We start from the raw sequence: 5,940 nt of genomic DNA, 5'->3' as shown, positions 1-5,940 counted from the left end.
GCTTCCTTCCCCAGCCACCCAAACATCACACATTTTTCCAGGGCTTAGCTCTGTCCTCTGTTCACACACCTGCTGCCCTCATAGACTGTGAGCCCTTCCTTGAGGACAGAGTCCAAACCATGCTCATCTTTGTGTTCCCGGTTTTTAGCACGGTGCCTGGCACCCAGTAGGTGCTTCATCACATGGATGGAATCGAGAATCTAGATCTTCCCTAGCCAGCAAGGCCAGGCTCAAATTATGCCTTTCCTAAGTCTTCCCAGACTCCCGCCAGGAAACATTCCTGCCATCTCAGAACCCTGTATCCTATATCGTCTGTAAATTGTTACTTCTCTCATATATATATATTATATATATTTGGTAAGATTGAAAAAATTTGTCCTTTGAAACTATAATATGTTTTCAGGAAGTAACACTTTTTACCCCCTCTCTGCCCTGACCAGACTTTGGTTTTGTTTAGGAACTATTGTTGATTAGTCAACTGGTCCTTTAGGACACCAACACCAATTATTTTAAAGTCTCTTCGTTCATAGAGAAAATGTAGCCAAAGACTGACTTCATTTATCCCCTGTTAAGAAGCCCAGCGTTTCTGCAAGATGAATGCTCTATATTCAGAGGTTGTAGGGAAGCCACGGGCTAATAGAATAAAAAGGCCTGGCCCTGGGCCCTGGCCACCTTCTCCATTGTCTGTCCTTCTGCTGGGCCCCTTTCCAGGCTGGGCTGTTTCCCTTCCCAGGGCCAAAGGATTCAGATTTATAAATTGAAGTCCTCTTTGATTTTTCTGGGGATAATCCTTTCAGTGTCTGGTTTTCTGCTGTCCCAATAATACTTCGTCAACAAGGCTGGTAGCTCTCTACCTTACCACGGCCCTATGGCCCTAAGTGGGGAAATTCATATACACTGCTTCTTTCAAAGTGACCTTGGAGAAACTTTTTTTTTCTTTCATTTATTTATTTATTTTTTTAGTTTCACTATTTCAGAAATTCTAAAATGCAGATCTGGAGAAGGAGAAGGATATGTAGAAAAACTCTCACGTAGCTTCCACCTGCCACTTCTTTGTATCACCAGCTACCTGAAGAGTCCAGTTGCCTGGAGGCCTTTGGCCAGGATGGTGGTGTGCGAGACAGTGTTCCTGAGCTGCCGGCTGGAACAGCATCCAAGTGGCCTCAGGGTTGGAGCGAGCCAATGGGAAAGCAGCTGGTGTCTCTACCATCGCTCTCCCTCCCCCTCTATGACCCCGTCTTATCCTCCGTAGCCATCCTGACACTAACTACCCCTCAAAGGCTTTGGTAGAGGGCCAAGTATTTGTTAGTTGATGGGAAGGAGTCTGGTTTCCATGTCAGATTGACATTGGTAAAGGCCCCTTCCCACAGCCTCTCTTGCCCATATTCTTCACATGCTTGGAACAGAGTGTTTGAGATAGGAATCCAAATCCACACAGCTGTTCAGAGTCAAGCAGTGGTGAGGAGTTGAGAATAAGAGGGCAAGGTCTGGGACCACTTGCTGGATAGATGGACACACGTGGGTCCGGGCCAGCCTAGGAAGGTTGACCAAAGGTGGGCTCATCCCAGTCCAAGAAACCAGGAGCATTTCCTAGGCAGTCAGCGAGGAGGCCAACAGCATCTTGGGGTTTCAACAGGTATGGGACCTCAAGCTGGGGGTCTAGGTCCTGGGGCAGGAAATAAACTATTGGATCTCATAAAAGGAATTCTGAACTATCAAGCAGGGGCTTGGTTAAAACAGAATATTATAAAGCAGATTGATAACAAGGAGTCAAGATACTGAAGTTAAATCTTGCTCACCAGCCACAGAACTGCCTTGGTGGTGGGCTGTAAGTGGAGAGCCTAGAGCCAGGCCTGGCACCAGACCCTGGCAGGACTTGACTCGGCAGGTGGAACCCTCCCTTTTCTAGGTGACCAGTACCAGAAGGACAAGGACCATGTGTGGTTCGCTCTCCACTCAGTAAGTGCCTGACACATAGCAGATGCTGAATAAATACTCAACGAATTGATGACCCTTGTGTAAGTTGTTGGGGAGAACAATGAGGATGCCGGGCACAGCCTTCTATCAGAAGAGCAGAGTCAGTCTTTGTCCTGCAGGGAGCACTGTTACCAGAGCTCTGTCTGGACCCTTCCAACTCTAGCTTAGGGATTTCTTTTAACAAACACGTATAATGCTCGCCACAGTCCAGCAAAGTCAACTAACTTAATTCTCAAACAACTCTATGAGGTAGGTACTTTTATTAGCCCCATTTTATGGATGCGGACGCAGAATCCCAGAGAAGTCAAGTGACTTGACCAAGGTTTCACAATAACCAATAAATGATGGAGTCTGGTTATGAAACCAGGCATTCTGACTCTAAAGCCTGTGCTCATGTTGACTAGCCTTTAGGGGATCCAGACCTATCACTATCCATGATTTGAGAGCTATGTAGCACCGATCTCTGTGACCTTCCTAAAGCCATTCACTACTCATAAGCATCCTGGTAAGTCTGAGCTGCTGGCCGTGGCTACCAGATATGGAAATGATTCCCACTGCCTTTGCAGGTCTCTGAAATGCAAATGAAACACAGCTTGGTAAAGCATTGCCTTGTAGAACTCCTCCCTGGGCCTGGACTGTGTCGGGGCCAGCTTCATTGGGCTGGTGGCTGTGCAGTCACACAGCTCTCTGTGCTCAGAAGGACCTGCTTGGTTTACGCTCTTCTGTCACCATCTTGGAATTCCTAATAATTTTTGAACAAGGGTCCTGGGATCGTTACTTTGCACAGAGCCCTGCAAATGATGTAGCGGGTCCTGCCTGTGTTTCTATGTTGTCCATCCTGCCTGTGTTTCTGTGATTTCCTTTCACTCACTCTCCCTTTCTTGCTTGCGGGAATCAGTCTCTTATATCTCCATAAATTTGGGGCGCCTGGGTGACTCAGTCGGTTGAGTGTCATGATTTCAGGGTCCTGAGATCAAGCCCTGTGTTGGGCTCTGTGCTGAGCGGGGAACATGCTTGATATTCTCTCTCTCTCTCTCTCCCGCTGCCCCTCCCCCTGCTCTCTCTCTCTCTCTCTCTCTCTCTCACTCTCTAAATAAATAAATAAATAAATAAATAAATAAATAAAATCTCAAAAAAATATTTCCGTAAATTCCTCTCATGCTTAGGTGTTAAGAGAGCATGCAGGACAAATCCAGTTTTTTAAGAGTCTCTTATCTTAATCTGCTTCCCCGAAGCCAATTCGAATCTTTTTTTTCATAAGATCTTTGATGCTGATACTCACGCCATTCCTCCCACCCTCTCCTCAAACTGAGATCTTAATCTTTCAGCTCCCTGCCCAACCAGGAGCAAGATAAAGGCAGTGAGGCGGAGGTGGGTTGTCAGCAAAGAGACTCCTGATTAAAAGGGAATGTCCATAGTGTTACAAGATAAACTGAGGCCTGTTAAACTGTTTAGGAGTTTCTTTAAACAAAGATCAATTTGGATTAGGCAGCACCAAACCAGAAGTGGTTAGAAGTGCTCCACCAACAGGAGGAAAGATTTATATGTAGAAAAGTACAAAAACAAAGAAAAAATTATTTGACTGGCCGTAGCTTAAAGCCGAGTAAGCTGCTTGTGATTGGTTGTCCTTAGCGTTTTGATTTCATAACCTTGAGGCATTTACAGGCTTAGATTTTGGGTTTGCTTCCATAGGCTGCCAGGACATCAGAGCCACATAAGTCTAATGGTCTCCTGGTTTAATTAATTTAACAGTAGTCTAGATTAAAAGAGATTTAAGAGAAATGTTGACCAAATTAATGTGTGGGCTTTGTTTAGATCCTGATTCAACTAAACCAACTGTAAAAAGGTAAGTCTTTGATGATCAAGAAACATTGAATATGGACTGGGTATTAAATGATATTGAGGAATCATGCTTTATTTTGCAGGGTGTGTAACAGGCGTTGTGGTTATGTAAGAAAATGCCCTAATTTCTTTTCGAGATGCATACTGAATTATTTAGGAGGGTTATGACATGGTATCTGGGATTTGCTTTAAAATGCTTTAGGGGAAAGAAGGGTTGGAGAGGGAGGGAGATGAAAGAACTATGTTATGTTTGGAAGTTGTTATAATAAATAGTTAAACATGAAAGAGAGGGAGAGAGAGCATCTAGACCACAATGTCACCAGAAGAGCAGAAGCAGATGTTTACTGTTGTTCTCTTGTATTGGCTCAGGGGAGTCTGAGCTCTGAATGAGCTGTTTTTTGTTTTTTGTTTTTATGTGTGTAGATGACGCTCAACTTGGCGATGTCCTCTGAAACATCATCTTCTAGAGCTGGTTCAGTGATAGTGGGAATGGCTCCGCCCAACCATCCTCACTCCTCCTGCTTGTTCCCTCTTGTGAGTAAGAGTTTATGAGGATACCAGTAGAACAGGAGCTACAGAGGCTCAAACTCGTGACCTTGACTTATTAGCCTCCTTCCCTCATTTCATCACATCCAAATCCTGTTCCTTCCCCGGGCCTTGTTCCCATGCGGCCTCCTCTGTGAAGCCTTCTGTAACCAGCTGGCCTGGCCTGATCTCTTTGTCCTCATCTCCCACGGCAATTACAGTCCAGCACCTGGCATTTAACCCTCTATTTGGTCCTGAGTTGTTCTTGGATAATTTTGCGCAACCTATTCTTCTCTCCCCAGCTGATTGCAGTTTCCCCTGCCTTCCACCCCGACAGAGTTCAGCGTGCTCTGAACAGCTCTGTTCCACACTGAGCCAATTGGAGGCCATTTGTGTGTATGTTCATTCACTCATTCTTCCACTACTGAGCAGCTACTCTGTGCTAGGCATGGTGCTAGATGCTGGGGATTTGACATCGAACAAGATAGACCTGGTCTCTGCCCAGGAGCGCTTTCTGCTGAGAGGGAGAAATGACATTAAATAAGCACACAACAAAGTAATTCCTAACAGTGGCGGCAACTGCGGTGAAGGCAGAACCCACGGTGCTCTGAGTATGCAGAACAAGAGACCTGGACTGCTCTGAAGAGTCAGGGAGGCTCCCCATAAGGAAGTGACTTTAGGAAAGGACTTGAAGGAAATGTAGTAATTAGCCTGGCAAGGAGGTGGGGAGGAGCATTCCAAGCAGAGGAGACAGCACAGAAGAGGCTCCTGGGGGAAGGAGTTTGGCATTCTAGAAGTCCAGTTTTACTGACATGCAGAGACCAAGATTGAACAGAAGCATACTTCTTGAGTTGAAATGAATTTTTCACACACTGGAACTGGGTTCTCATTACCACATGAAGTAGATTATTGCGGTAATAGCCTCCCATTTGTTCTTGTCTCCCTGCATACATGCCTCTGCAATGTGATTCTATCCTTTTCCCACAAGCAGCAGAGTCTGTTTCTCTATCTGCTGAATCTGGGCTTGGCTGTATGACCTTATCTGACAAATGGGACACTAGCAAATTTGACAAGGAAGAGGCTCTTGCTGATGGGAACTCTGTATCACCAGGTGAGCAAGCCTGGTCCTGCCTCACTGAGGATGAGAGGCACTATATGGAAAGAGGCTCTGGCCACCCCTTGGTCCAGCATTCCACTTGAGGCCCCCAGATATACAAATGAGGCCATCCCAGACCATCTAGCCCCAACCAAACCAGCCAGACCAGAAGAACCACCCAACCAACCCACAGAATCATGAACTATAATAAATATTTGTTATTTTAAGTCACTAAGTTTTGGGGTAGTTTGTTGTGAAAAGCTAAGTGATACAGCGTCTTTACATGTCACATCTTAGATACTCCTACAACCAACTGTGTCCTACATTCAAAGTGTTTGTTGGGGCACAATAATAATTAAAATTTAAAGGTTATAATCTAGTGGGGGAGATGTCTTACTTGTAAAGTGCTAAGTAACACTGAAGTTCAAAATGAGCAAATAAAAATACAAAAATACTTAGCACTTTACAAGTAAGTGAGTTCTATCAAAGTAAGTGAGTAC

General features: G+C 45.1%; 1 long non-coding RNA gene across 1 annotated transcript; it reads left to right on the top strand.

The window, feature by feature from the left end:
* The first annotated feature begins 3,630 nt into the window (after nucleotides 1-3,630).
* Nucleotides 3,631-5,642, top strand: LOC118014308. Its single transcript, XR_004680255.1, has 2 exons — nucleotides 3,631-3,823; nucleotides 4,243-5,642. It is a non-coding gene; the product is annotated as an uncharacterized LOC118014308 (long non-coding RNA).
* The last annotated feature ends 298 nt before the right edge of the window (nucleotides 5,643-5,940 follow it).

Source organism: Mirounga leonina, unplaced genomic scaffold (genome assembly GCF_011800145.1).
Source record: "Mirounga leonina isolate KUSES-001 unplaced genomic scaffold, KU_Mleo_1.0 Mir_154, whole genome shotgun sequence".
In the NCBI taxonomy this organism is placed as follows: domain Eukaryota; kingdom Metazoa; phylum Chordata; class Mammalia; order Carnivora; family Phocidae; genus Mirounga; species Mirounga leonina.
Note: the sequence above shows the minus strand (reverse complement) of the source record. Positions and strands in the feature narration are given on the sequence as shown.